At 44.7% G+C, this 14435-nt stretch overlaps 1 protein-coding gene across 6 annotated transcripts in view; it reads left to right on the top strand.

Moving 5' to 3' along the window:
• Positions 1–14435, top strand: part of LOC143335575 (RNA-binding motif, single-stranded-interacting protein 3) — a 266419-nt gene that overhangs the window by 81964 nt on the left and 170020 nt on the right. The window lies entirely within an intron of this gene.

Here is a 14435-nt window from a genome sequence, read left to right on the forward strand (position 1 = left end):
TTTTCTACTACATGCGTAGCTCTAATTTCTGCCCGTTGTTGTGTCGTGTGATGCACAGCAGTGGCTGAGCAACACACTGAAGATGTGCAGTAGAACTTTGTGCAATCGTTAAGTCTCGATTGGTGATAAAGGACTATTTATATTATTACTTTAAACAGAAACATTAGAAATTCTTTTTTTCTTTAATTCACTTTGTTTTCGTGTGGTTTTAAAAATCCCATTGCATGCACAGAGTGATAGATACTGTTGGCCTCGATATCAGCCTTCATGCTTTTTGAGTACAGACCCAAATGTGTTCAAAGTATCAGAGTGTGCCAAATATTGGAAGTTGACTTTGAATGACTGGACAGATTTTTAGGCTTGTTTTTTTTACTCTATAATCAGGTATTTCCTGATCTTGAAGAGGAAACTTTTCTAGCTTGAATTTGTATTTTATCCAGGCAAAGTTCTTTATTTAACACTGAAATACTGAGCAAAAAAAAACAAAAAAAAAACCCAATATTTTTTTTTTCCCCGTGTGAAAGATATTGAAAAAAGTATTGTTTTGATATTGGTTCCAAAACTGAGCAGCTGTTGAACATTTTCAAACGATAATCAGCCCGAGGAATAGGCGCTGAAATGTGCTGAATTTCCCCCATTTATCACAAGGGAGTGAGGCAGCACGAAAATGTGTTTAAGCAATTAATGTATCAATAAAGTTGACAAAGCACAATAAAGCAAAATACCAGTGATGTTTTCATGCTTTTCCATGTGGAGCTGGATTGTGAACCATTGCGCTTCCAGCAGGGAGGACCTGCCTGCAGCCCCACCTGGCAGTCCACTAGCTCTCCCCCTGATTTATAGTTTAATACATTTGTGCTGCTGCCATATGGCTTCCCTCTCCCTCCCACCCCCCTCCGCTACTCCTTCCATCATCCCCCTCTCCCTCCCTCCCCTTCTCATATCTCAGAGTTGCTCATCTCGGGGGCCTCTCAATCAGGGCATGCCCCTCCATTCTCCCCTCCCTCCCGTCCACTTTTCTTTTCCCCTCTTCCTCCCTCCTCTTGCTTTCTGCCTCCCTGCTCTGTTGCAACAGGGCCCCCTGCCTCCTTCGCCTATGCTGCAGTTCACTCCCAAGGTCAGCGCAGATCCGATCTTGCCACCGTCAGCGATTGATGTATCCTTGAGCGAGCCACTAGGGTTCTGTGTCATGCAAACGAGACCCACAGTGGGGGCGTCGGGGGCGAGAGGAGCGTACATTTCCGTTTATAAATCGGCAGCCAACATTCTTATTCATTTTCATGGTTAGTTAGCGTAGCCAGTGGCCTCGTAGGTTGATATGATAGAGCCACAGACAGGGTCAGTAGGACGAAGGGAGGCGGGGAGAGAGGCCTGAGTGTCGGGCAATGTGGCGGACAGGGCTGTGGAGAGCGATCTCACGCTCTCATTAATGATCATTGATAGCTCGATTAGAGAGAGGGGAGAAGGGCCTTGGCTGCCAGGTTCAGTCCACACAGTCCACAAAATCACATGGCGCTCACTACGGCCTTGCGTGCGCACACACACATACGCGCAAATTCTCATCATAAGTTTTATTTTTGCACACACACACTCCGCTCAGATTTAGGCATCAGTGTCAAATCAGACAGGTTTTTCTATCCATCTTCATTGCTGCATTCTCATCGTATGGCCTCATTCTCCCAAGAGATGTGGGAAGGGGGGCATAAATATCTTGCAAGGAGAGGGAGGGGGAGTGGGGTGTAACTCATACCAAAGTGTTGCCATTCTCCACCTCTCGCCTCCATTTTATGACGCATATTTGAAATTCTATGCATAGAAAATTTATAGAACATCTGTGCTCGGTTACAACTAAGGACTTCATTGTAAAAAAAGAAGCTAACATTGTCATAATGGCATAGCAGAATAAAGTGAGGCGCCTTCTGAATCTGGGGTCCCTTTATCCCCTCTGTATGTTTGTATTATATTCTAATTTAATGGAGTTCTCTGATGCTGTCCAGCATGCGCTAGTCAGACCAGATTAGAATGTGAAAGTCAGAGAATGAGATGAAACAATAACATTTGGCTTTCTATTGATTAGTGCAGTGGGGCGTAGCATGTGCTTCTCTTTAGCTGAATTATTGATTCCCGAAAGAGGATTTGTGTGTCTGTGTGTGCACGTTAGCATGTCTGTGTGTGGCTTTTATATGAGGTTATGGCTGGGGGGAGCCTGCAGGATGCTGCTTTGATGAGAGGATCCTTTAAAGGCCCTATTTCTGGCTATTCCCCAGTTGATCAGTCCGTCGAGTCATTTGCTGAAATTTGGCCTTTATTCAGCCTGTGTCTTCTCGTGTGAATTTGATGTTTAGTGCTGTTCACAGCTTGCTGTGCATTCAACTTTAATGATAGGTAATAGATGTGCATCATAAATGAGAAAATTACAGTAAAACGTCTCGCTCTGGCCCCGTCCCTCCCTTCGCCCACGAGAACAATTACAGCACACAGATCAATTATTGTTATTTCATGATAGTGTTTAGGAAAGAATATGAATTTCAACTAAATGTGTGCACTAAGTGCCTGTTGGTCTTGGCGTGTGTTGTATCTCATTTTCTCCCAATGACAGGCATTTTCAGTTCTCTGTTTCATTATTATGCACACAACTCTCAAAGGAACTCTCAAATTACTGATAATTTGCCTTGAATACCTGCAGTAAATTCTGCCTCTGTTCTGAAATTTAGTTGGCTTTACTGTTGCTGTTACTGTATGCACACAAGGTACCTGACACTGCTGCACCCGTGTGCTGTTACACCGCTGATGGCCTAGGTCATTACATGCCTAATGTCAGCGATCTCACACACCAGCAAACAGACACACAAGGATGCACTACAAGAGTATATGCACAAGCACGCACACATGCACTTGAGCTGTGTGTGTGTTACTGTCAGACTAGTACATACAGAACCCAAGGAGCCAAGAGGGGCAGATTGGGGTAGATTTAGCAGCGGCTAATGTCACTGGCCTTAAGTAAACACCAGTCAATGGAGCCCTTTGAGAGGATCTGTGCTCGCGTCTGTCCCTGCCATAGGCAGCATTTATACTCTGTCTAATTCTTTAGAAATGAGGAAGAGGCGAAGGGAAGGGGTGTATGCGTATGTGTGGGAGAAAAAAGAGAGAACGGAGGATGGATGTTATAGGAAAGGGCCGGTTAAAAGCGAGGAAAAGGGTTTGGCCACATTAGACCGGGCGATCCATTGTGCTGCAGAAATAATAACAGAGCTATCTAGATCCTCCTTTAATGCCTCAATAGAGGAGAAAAAGAAGCATAAAGGCATCAAGGCAGATACAGATATACACAGACATGGAGGGCAAGCGAAATCAAAGGAAGATAAAAAGGACCAGTATCCAAAGTCTTTCATTGAATCAGTTATCAGTGGCATAAAACTTAGCTAGCAGCTTAGTCCCCTCTGTCTCTGCTGATGTGGATCTGCTTTGAAGAGTTTATCAAGGGCTTTTAGGGCTGGAAAAATACCCTTCTTATATTACATTTACTAAAGCCCAGCCCTTTTTCAAGTACAGGACGATATGTTCTTATTAGCGCTAAGACAGGGGTAGTATAACTCATTTCCCCACTTGGAATTCCTGATCCGTGCTTCACGACTGACTGCCCGAAACAAAATACTGTCCCCCCTTGCTGTAAATCTTAACTCATCTCTCTTAGCTAGCTCAGATTGGCAGGCCTTTTAGCGAGAGCGCTCTCTTTCTCTCTGTTTTCATGTTTCCCCAATCCTTCACTTCACATGATCAAACCGTGCAAGGAGGCTTTTTGATCATTAATCAACTAATTCCTCTGTTTTTTTCCTGCCTGTGGCTTTATGCAGCTGTACAATCCTTCTATGTGTAACTGTCAGTCAGGGGGCAGACAACTCCATTTATTTGCTGTGGGATGCGTGTACACGCACAAACATGCACGCACAGACACACTCTATATTAGGGCGTGCTCTTAACCCTTCTCATCTGTCAACTGATAGCTCAGCCCCATCTGCACAGCCATACATTAAGGTTGTGTGTGCATTACTTCTTCCCGCAGCCTCTCATAAGCCACAGAGCAGAGTGCTGAGACCTGGCCTTCTGGATGCTGCCCTCCACATCTCATTACAGCTGCTCTACCAGAGTGCTAGCTCAACATTGATATCCATTTTGTCAGAAGAGCAAAGGAGAGTGACGACGAACTAGCGAGCTCTTTTGGTTGTCTATAGGCTGTGTCTCCAAAGATGGGAGACGGGATCTGTTCTGTGTTAACTTTGGAGTACACAGGGTTGTAAATGTAGCAGAAATGTTACATGCGTGCTTACACTGCACTGCGTAGTTTACGAGCACAGATGGTTTATGTGCAAAAGAGGTCTGTGAATATGTTTGTGCTTTATGAAGTTACAAGTTGTGGACAAATACAGTGTGTGTGAGAGACTGTGTGCCTGGTAAGTGGTCTAATGCTTAGGCTGAAGGTCTGGAAACCAGGTCACATTTTTCTTCTCCGTTGTAGTGTCCTTGAGCAAGACACAGAACAAAGTACCTGCTCACTCACTGGAGGTCGCTGTGGAAAAGAGCGTCTGAGATAAATGCATAAAATATGGAATGATGTGCTTGGTGGTGGAGTTCTTGCCCCAGGGGAGTCTTGTCTCTGAACTATCCTTCCTGGACCATCTGGAGATAACAGGCGAGTCCAGTCTGTGGTGCAAGAATGAGGAACTCCTACCTGTTTGGTGAAATGGGGCATACTGGGAAGTAAGAGGCGGAGGGAGTAAGGCAAGTTTCTTTCAACCGGAAAACCTGGGTTAAGACACAGAGTCCTCACCAGCCTCAAAGGCACTGCTGTGAAGGAGGCACACACACATACGCACTTAAAAAGACTGATTTGGATCATTTGTGCGTTGAATAAATTGTGGATGTGAACTTTACACCACAGGTGGTCTTTAGCATCTGTGCACATTAGGCATAACTTGAATTTACAAACATTTTTAAGTGCATTAGAATATTCTGTTCCAGGATGTGAAACTCTCCTCCTCCTTATGAGGAGGTGAAATGAAACACCTTTTTTATGTGTTTCCGTATTTTTGGAGTTTTCCTACAGAGAGAAAGAGGCGTGCGGAGTCAACATAAAGCGAGACAGAGAGAAGACAGGGAAGATGTTGCTTCAGATTTAGAGCCAGATGAAACGAGACACATGATGTGCCCTTCAAACCCACCAACACGGCAGGACTCTACAAATACACCTGCTTTTTTCTTCTTTCTTGTTTTTACCAGCATTTCTTTCTGTAACATCGTATCTGCCTGGAGCTGTCTACTCTGGCCCACTGTTTCACTCTTCTGTCGCTCTGGCAAGGGCCTCGTCTGGCGTTTTCACGCTCTATTTTCTGTCTCCCCTTTTGCCTCTGAGGATGGCGGGGTACAGTTTGTTTCCCCCTCACTTTTGCTCAGATCACTCTTTGTTGCTCCTACTTTTGCCAAACCTCCCTTCATCTTTAAATTCTCTTTCATGTTGACCCTCTTTGTAATTACTCTTTCCCATCCTCCATAGCTTTTGCGTGCCTCTTCCTCTATTTCCGGGAGCCCCTGCTGTCTGCTGGGCATGGTGTCCTGCCATCTGTGCAGGATGACATGAGTTGCTGGTGAGACACCTCCTGTGTAGATCCCTTTAACACATGCAGCCCATATTAACATACAGAAGAGCATATGGGATATAATAAAAGTCAAAACACACCTAAAACCTTTTTCCATTTCAAGTGAATCGTTCTTTGGTGAATATTAAAATAATTCTAATTGTCAGGTCTGTATCAAATCTTTGCCTAACATCTGTTTGGCAACATTATAGTTAATATTTTCCAACTGAAGGGAATACATGTGAGTGAATATGTTTAGTGAGGGATTATCAACTTTGTTGAGAAAGAGATAAAGGGATTACAAACTTTGTTGAAACTTCTGTCGGCTCTTGTTGCTGCTCAGTAGATACCAAATAATATGTCTGAATAAGAATGAATCCTTTTAGTGTGAGGCTCAATACTTTCATCTGGATTTTTCTTCTGTCCTGAGAATAGCTCCACAAAAGACAAACCTGTATTATGTGAACAACTTAGTATTTTTCCGCTGTTTTTTTTTTTTCCGTGTTTGATGTGGTTTGTTGCTTGGTTTTGATCTTTCGCTGCATGTTTGACTTAACTTCGAGACACTGTCTATCCCTAAATTAAGAGGGATGCAGAAGTCCTCAAATTGAACCCGCCAAAGTGACGGATAAGCTCGAGCGCCCTTGTTTATGTGAACCACCCAGCTGAAAAGCAAAAGGAGGCAGATAGTATCCCATTTGGCCCCGTTTGAGGAGCGACAGTGGAGAGCATTTAGGGTAGAAGAGGAGTTGGGTCAAGACAGGACACTGAGCTGGTGGTGAAGGATGTCAGGCTGCGGGTCACGTGCTAGAGAAGAGCGAGGGAGGGGCAAGTAGCTGCACCTCGGGAGAGACAGACAGACAGTCAGGCAGAGAAGGGCCTTTGTTGTTCTAGTGTAACTGAAGCTTTCGGGGCCCGCTGTGTCTGCTGCCCTACCTTTGGCATGTCGGTTCACATGAAGAATGCTCAGGTTGCCGCTGTAGCGACAGCGGCGGTGGAAGGGTAGGAGGAGGTGGCAGCTCGGCTCGGTGGCGTTCACTGCCTCAGACTCAGCCGGAGTAATTGCTCCTGCATTTTTAACGAGTGGCTGCTGCGTACTCCTCGAGGAGCAGCACACCAGAGGATCTCCACATGGCGCCCTGCTGCAGCAGAATTGCCTTTTCACCTTCCTGACTGAGGGCATCTGAGGGAGGCAGAAGCCCGCTTTATAATCACACCTAAATGTGTCATGTGGCGGTGTCACGAATTTAATATGTTAGCCGAATGAAGCTGTTGTATGTGTAAAGTGCTGTAAAGACAGGTTTTCCATGCTGATGCTGATGGCACTCCAGAGAAAATATAGGCAACACAGACTGTTTTGTCTAGTCTGTGGTCTTCCCTATAACCAGACAGATTATGGCGACCTGAGATTGTCAATGAGTCAAAACAGTCTGCTATGTAGGCGATAGCTTGTAGGGCGTGAAACCGTTTTCTTGGAAAGTCCTGCAAAAGGGAGTATCAGTTTCCTATATGCAGCGCTCTGTATTGTATAGTTTGAAGTTTGGCATCAGAGAGTCAAGAGCCAGAAGACGAGACAAGGGAAAGCCACCTGTGGAGAGAAAAAGAGACGCGCGGAAAGATCAACAGTATCGTTTTTCACAGTGGTCTTTCATTTAGCTGGTGACGTCACAGTCTGGCAAAGAAAATCCTTTGCCAGTTTACATCTCACTCCGAGGAATTAGCATTTCATTTCCATTGTGGCAGAACAAACCGATGACCTGGTGTTTTCACCTAGATATTCAGACGTGGAAACCGGAGGAGACACCAGCCACAGACATGCAAATGGTAGTGTAGCCTTACCACTGTGATTACTGTAGGAGGCCCAGGTTGCCCCTCTCCTTAACACGTAGACTGGCTGCCTGCGATATTTACTCTACACAGCTGCATTAGTAGTGGCAGGCTCAATGAAAATACCATGTCACGCATAGCTTGAAAAATGGCTCCGGAAAAAGCCAATTCTGCCATGAATGAGGATAAGCAAATAGGCATGAGGGCTTGAATGGCTGCCAGTCCTGTCAGATTCCCCCTCTCACCCAGCCACAATGAGCTCCTATACAAATAAGGATACGTGCACCAATTTAGCGCAGCAGATGAACCTTGCGAAGCCTTGTCGAGCAAGTGGGGGATTACCAAGAGCAAACAGGCCTTTCTCCCGGCTTTATTTGAGTTAAATGACTCAAGCCACCCTCTCACATTTTGCCTGAATGGTGTGTCTGGCAGGCCCTTCCGCAGCTCCAGCCGCTTCTGAGGCCACAATGTGTGTGTGCATTAGTCAGCGTATGGAAAAACACTGAGCGGGACAGGTAGGCGGCATGAATTAGATCACAAGGACACTGATGCAGGGAGCAAGCCGAGCCAGTGGAGTCTCAAACCACGATAAATGGAAAGAAGAGGAGAGGAGAAAGCCCTCGGCGTGATAGAGTCCAGTTGGAGGAAAGATTATTATTCTTCACCAGTAATTAGTAGCACATAAACAGCCATTGGCAACAGAATTAAAAAGTGTCATTATGATATGTGGTCTCCATAGAAGATGCCGGTTCTCTCCCTTTTCAATAGTTAATCATGTTGCCTGTGCACACACACACAGAGGGGATAAGGGTTCAGTATGTAGCAGATGAGTGCCTGAAAATGACAAACCTATTGGAGGGTTTGATGCAGAATGCTGGTTTCCCCCTGTACTATCCACACGGAGGCGGATGCTATCTCTTCTCTCCCCTTTCCCCCTAAATTATTAAGGTCACCCACATTTGAGAGAGAAAGAGTGGGGCAGAGTGTGTGTGTGTGTGTGTGTGTGTGTGTGTGTGTGTGTGTGTGAGAGAGAGACAGGAAATGCATGCAGGAATCAATACCTCCACATGCATTTAAGTGAAAACGGTCTTTGTGTCTCCATTAAAATATGCACAATATTACCGATACACGTTTTGAATAAATGCAAATGTTAGCATTTGAGTACTTGTACAGTTGATGAATACTGATGTTTTCATCTTCCCGAATTTTTTTTTGTCCTTGGGCTCTTATGAAAATGTTAGAAAACAGTGGCTTTGAAAAACAGTTAGTTACTAATTCCCTGTCTGCTTTCTCTCTCTCATTAGCTGTCTGGAGTACCCTGTGGAGGACTTGTATCCATTATTTATCTCTAGCCCCAAAAAACAACAGCTGCATGCTTGTGTAATCGCCATATGTTATGCTTCTCCCAACATATTGGGAGGAATCATGCTGTATGGGGAACTTTATATCAACCCACAGAGATCTGTATAAAGCCCCATGCAGACACGCTGCACTTAAATTATTTCCTAAATGCTCATTTTTTCAGGCTATCAATGGAAAATACTGTAGAACTGTTCCTCAACAGTGAGAACTTTAACTACATTGGTCAATTAAGCACAGAGGCACCTTGCTGAATATTTTGGGATGCTCCAGCACCACTGGAACAGTCAGAGGGAGGGCAGGGAAGGGGGTCACATTAGGATTCAGCCGATAAAGCAATAAACCCTTGTAGGAGCCGCAGTCGGCGCCATTCAGAGCAGATTCTGTGTCCTCAGCACTTTGGGCCTGCAATTAATCACTGACCTGACATTACCCCGCCTCCCTGCGAACGTTGGATAAACACTCTGGCAATGGTGAGCCAACGTTCTCCACCACAGACCCGGTGTAATCGTTAAGACGACTGTTGACGTTCGCTCTCTCTGAAATGTTTAGGAACTCTGTGCCCCAGTTATGTAGACTTCCTGTAGAGCGCAGGATGATCTGCTCATCTGTTTAGTTATAGATAGCAGTTTAACAGCCAGCCGGAGCTACAGCAGGCGGCCCCCGCTCCATCATTCCCCACTCAATGGTTATGGAGGACGCTCGGAGCTCCTGGCTGGTGTGTGGCAGCATTAGCTAGCGTGTCGCATCTGTTTAACCCGTGCGTGTGATTGTGTGTGTCTGGCATCGCCCGTTTCTCGGCTGGTGTGACTGCATGGCAGTTGCCACAGTGATTTGTGAAATGGGAAGAGTGTGAGCCTGTTGAGGCTTTATTAAGAGGATCGCTGGCAGTGTGTGCTGTATTGTTACCATAGTGATAGTTGCCAATAGTGTGTGCTTACCTAGCCCATTGTTTGGCAGCGGGTCATACAAGGTTACTGTGGGGTAACTGCTGCAACCCCAAGGTGGGGTTCCGGTGGAGCTTTTTTTGGAATGGAGTCCAAGTTCATTTTCTTCTTTTATTAATAGCAAACAGACTGTAAGACCCTCTGGTTGCCTTTCACATAAATAGCAAATAAATAATCTTGTCTTCTGGGTGTTAGTTCTCGGTAAATTATAAAAACAATCCCAACTCAGGGTCCGCTTTTCTAGAGCTTTCAGCCTTATCATGTGGATGGAGTTTGCTCTTGTGTGGACAAACGGCAAGTTTAGTCACCTTTTGTGATTTCGTCCATAGCCCTCGCTGGGCTTCTTCCATGTTGTCTTATTGTTATAATTAGTAGTATGAGCTCCTGTTTCCAAGTTAATTATAACTTTGTTCTAACTGAGGGTTCAAATTTACAAAGCAGTTTTGAAACAGATTTTGCAGAGTTATTGAACTCCGGCTCTACGTAACCCTTACTCTAATCTAGTAATCTAATAAAAAATTCTCCTTCTTTACGCATTCATAAAGCATGAAGCTCCTCACACACACTTCGGGCATGAGGGAGAAGTTGCACATGCTTTTAGAAACCCAACATACACAATGACCCACATTATCATGTGCATGCATAACAGCCTGAGAGGAAACATGAGAGAGCAGGACGTTAATCGTTGAGGAAGAAGGCGGGGGGGCTGTATGTGAGGAAGGGTGGGAGCCCTGTTGAGTTCACCGGGTTCACTGGAGGGGACTGACACACAGCTCGCCCTCCTGCAGTCTCCCTCTCTCATTCTCTTTTTCTCCCTCAACCATGGTTCTCCTGAATAATTTATCTCATATAATTTATCTCTCTACCTCTCTAACTCATTCACTCCCACACACAAACACACCCGCACAACACACACAACGACGCGCAATTATCTCCCCATCCGCACAAACGCACATACACACATGCCTCAGGGGGTTGGGTCCTGGGGCTGGTGTGGAGTGAGCAAGCTGGAATCTGCACAGAGGGAAACCTGATAGGCATTCCCTTTGCCAAACACATGAGGTCACCCTGACTGACTGATCCTGCCTGCCAGCCAGCCTCCCTCCATCCCTCCGCTGCCGTCACATTAAAACCTCGTATCTCCCTGAAATCGACTGCGGGACTTAGGAGATTTTCTTATTGAGGTTCATGCATCTCCAGAGCTGCAAGAAGTATTTTATGTGCCCTTCAGTATCATAAAGTTTTTATAAATGACCATGCAAACTTTAAAGATACTCTCGTTTATTACAACCTGGGTCTTATTTCCATAATTTTGGCATCGTTGCTCATTCAAGTTAATGTGTTGTGATGTGGGAACATGACGACATCCCCAACAAGACGTCAGATGTGGCGAGAAATGAGCCGTCAGACAATCAAACAGGTTTAAAACGAACCCCCAGGTTAGCCAGACTTATGTGGACTTTCAACTTTAATCTCCTGTAATTGCGGTTGTTCTTATTTCCAGTTTTCCTGTGCAATGAGGGATTATTACCAACGTTTTGAATGCAGAGTGCACACATTTCTTCTCTTTGAATGCATTTATAAAAATGATCTGGCTTAACTGTTGCATGTTAAAAACGTGTCTGATCATCTTCCCACTCGTGTTTGCCTGCAGTTTCTGTTGCCATGTTTTCAGAGTTCAGCAGGTACTTTTGGTGAGAACAGTGTCTGAACCGTTGGCCAAACTATAATTAAACGCAAAAATCATACATTTACGTTGTAATGTTGGAAGTTTTTCATCCAACAGCTGCACTTTTTCACTATTCACCACTGCCAGAGAAGTGCAACGGAGAGGGCTATTCCAGTAAAATAAGAAATAACGAGTCAAGAACCTGAAACTTATTGTTAACTTTGCCACCACGCTATGAATCACTTTTCCTTGAGAGGCTGCAAATGGTATCTTTGCCTGTTGCCTAGTGTGAAAAACAATACAGTCTCCAATCTGCCAGAGTTGATGGCTATGTGGACTCTTAAAATGGAAAAAGTATAGCAACCGTAAGTGCTACAGTCTTTTATCCCAAGCAGCCCTTTGAAATATCCACCCAAACCCAAACAATGCTGTCAACTCAAGGCACGGCTCTCAAAAGGACCCTAAACATGTGTTCTTTAGATCCCAGCTCCTGTTCTCTTGTCACACAAGCATGCAACATAGACACCCGCATTCAGTCAGTCACGCACACACACACATATACATGCAGAGGCACACAGTCTTTGGCACACACAAACGTATACACACACATGCAATAAAAACTCCCACCCCCACATGACACAACAGTCACCTCCCGCTCCCACGCATCTCATGTTCTTCCCATATTATGTTAAAATGGACATGCATAATTGCGCTGGCGTGGTTTGTTGTTTTTGTTGGCGGCTATCAACAGCCCTCATGATGTGTCTGACAGAGGTGATCATTGTTGCAGGCACCGCAAATCTACATCGCAGCGCTCACAAATATGCTTTCTGTGAGGTCCCATTGTCAAGATGGAGTGTTGTGGTTTTAGAGGGGGAAAAAATGTAATTTGACTAATTATATAATTACAGAGGGTCATATGTTTTTGATACGTCGTACAGATGAACAACTTTACAGCTTAGGTAAATGCTAAGATGGCATTTATTGCGTGCAGTTGTTAGTACTTATTGTAACTCTTTATTGTGTAACCATTTCCCCTTTACACGGGCCCGGCGGTAAAATGGGGTGAAATGAAGCGTAGAGAGAAGTCTGGGCATGCGAGACAGCTACACCTGTACTAACGCCAGAATACAAGCACTGTCATTCTAAGACCTAAACCAAAGCACTGTAATGACATTGCAGCTGCCAATATTACTGTGGTGAGACATTTGCAGTACCACCAGTGTTTAACATTCGCTTTTCAGTCAGTCCCGGGTTTTGCTTGCATGTGTCGCCCTTTATTTTCCCACTTGTAAGCATGAAATTTCTGGAGGCTGTAATGCTGTTTCAGATGTTTTGTGCGCTCAACTACCCTGAATAACCTTCCTTCAGGAACTGACTTCCACAAGTCATTTGAGGTTAGGTTCAGTTTTAAATAAAGTTGTGGCTTGTGGCAGCTAGCTGACTCTATATGCTTTGTATATGCTAGCGGGGCACAGCCTGTGCCCCACGAGCTCTTTTGCTATCATGTTTCCAAACAGTATGCAGTCTGGAGACTTAACATCGGGACATATGCCTGCATGTATATGTTTAAACCGGCTAAATATGACGCCGAAACCGCAGAATGTGAAAGAAAACAACAGCTGTCAGTGTATGTAAAGACATTTATTTGATAACACATCTTACCAAAGGTCTGTTTTAACAGCGTACATGATACTCACCTCAAGTATGCTGGATTTTGCAGACAATCGTCTTTAACCTGCAATTTAAACGATATTCCACAGCTTCCCTGTCGACATTATTGTCATTTAATAAGACAACAGCTCATTAATTTGTGTTTGCTTTATATTTAACTTCAAAAACGTCGAAGATTTTTTTTTTTTCCAACGCTTTATGTTAATGTGATCTTTCTCTCTTTCACACACGATTCCAGAAGAAGACCTTCTGTATGATTGTGTGTAGTTCCCTTTTTGTTCTCTCTTATTCTGTGTCTTTCTGTTTAGCAGCACAGGTGTGTGTTGTGGGTTAGAGAGGGTGAGTTAATGGAGAACGTCAAACTGGCTTGTAACGCTGCCTTGGCTTTGACCCGTGCAGATTGTGGAGTGACCCCAGTGGTGCTGCCCTGAGCCTGTAGTTGGAATCCAATCTCCTTGCTGGGATATGGTGCATGTTTTAGCAGTCCACTTTGAAAACTTTGCCCCCCTGCCTTCTCCAAACTGTCTATCATTCCTCTAATAAAACCTGGTTTGTTTTCACCTGTGATGACCCGGGATAGGAGGGTTTTTCGGCTCACAGGCGGCAGTGGCACATTTGTTTAATCACATTAGACCCCTGCTGCTCCCTGCTTCTAGACTGGGTGGAGACAGGAAGATTGAAAAACAGCTTTGTTCTCTTTGGAAAAGAAAGAAATCTTAAATATACAAAGGTAACTGCTGGTAATATCAAATGCCATTCACACTTTCTGGCAGGTTGTATGTTATTAGATTGTTCTCAGGGGTTAATGAGGTGATTGAATTGACTTACATGAAGCCACAGCTAATCAATAGGAATATCTGCTTCACTAGATTACAATTAAATCAATGGGACTACATTATAGTTAAATTATCATTTTAGATCCAGCACCCTGGAAAAGGGATGATTCTGTCATCTGAAAATGTCTGCCCTCATCTCGTGGTTTCAGATCACACTTACTCTTCTTCCAATTACAAGCCAGGGAGGGAGGAATCAATGGCTACAGACAAGCGACATCGTTAAAGCATTTTGAGGGAAACTGAAATCACACGGGGCGTGATAGCCTTGTTGTTTAATGAGTCATCCAAAGAAGTGCTTCTCCACACCAATTTGTTTCCTCTCCATTTGGGCCTTTTGCCGTCCTGGTTGGTGGTAATTGTCTGGAACGCACCAGCAATGACACAGCTATCCTACCTCACGCTGAGATGCGTTTAAAACGTGGCGCAGGGTGAGACTGCACCCCTGTAATTCGATAAAAGTGAACGCAGGGAGGCAACGGAAGAGGGAGGG

Source organism: Chaetodon auriga, chromosome 17, assembly GCF_051107435.1.
Source record: "Chaetodon auriga isolate fChaAug3 chromosome 17, fChaAug3.hap1, whole genome shotgun sequence".
In the NCBI taxonomy this organism is placed as follows: domain Eukaryota; kingdom Metazoa; phylum Chordata; class Actinopteri; order Chaetodontiformes; family Chaetodontidae; genus Chaetodon; species Chaetodon auriga.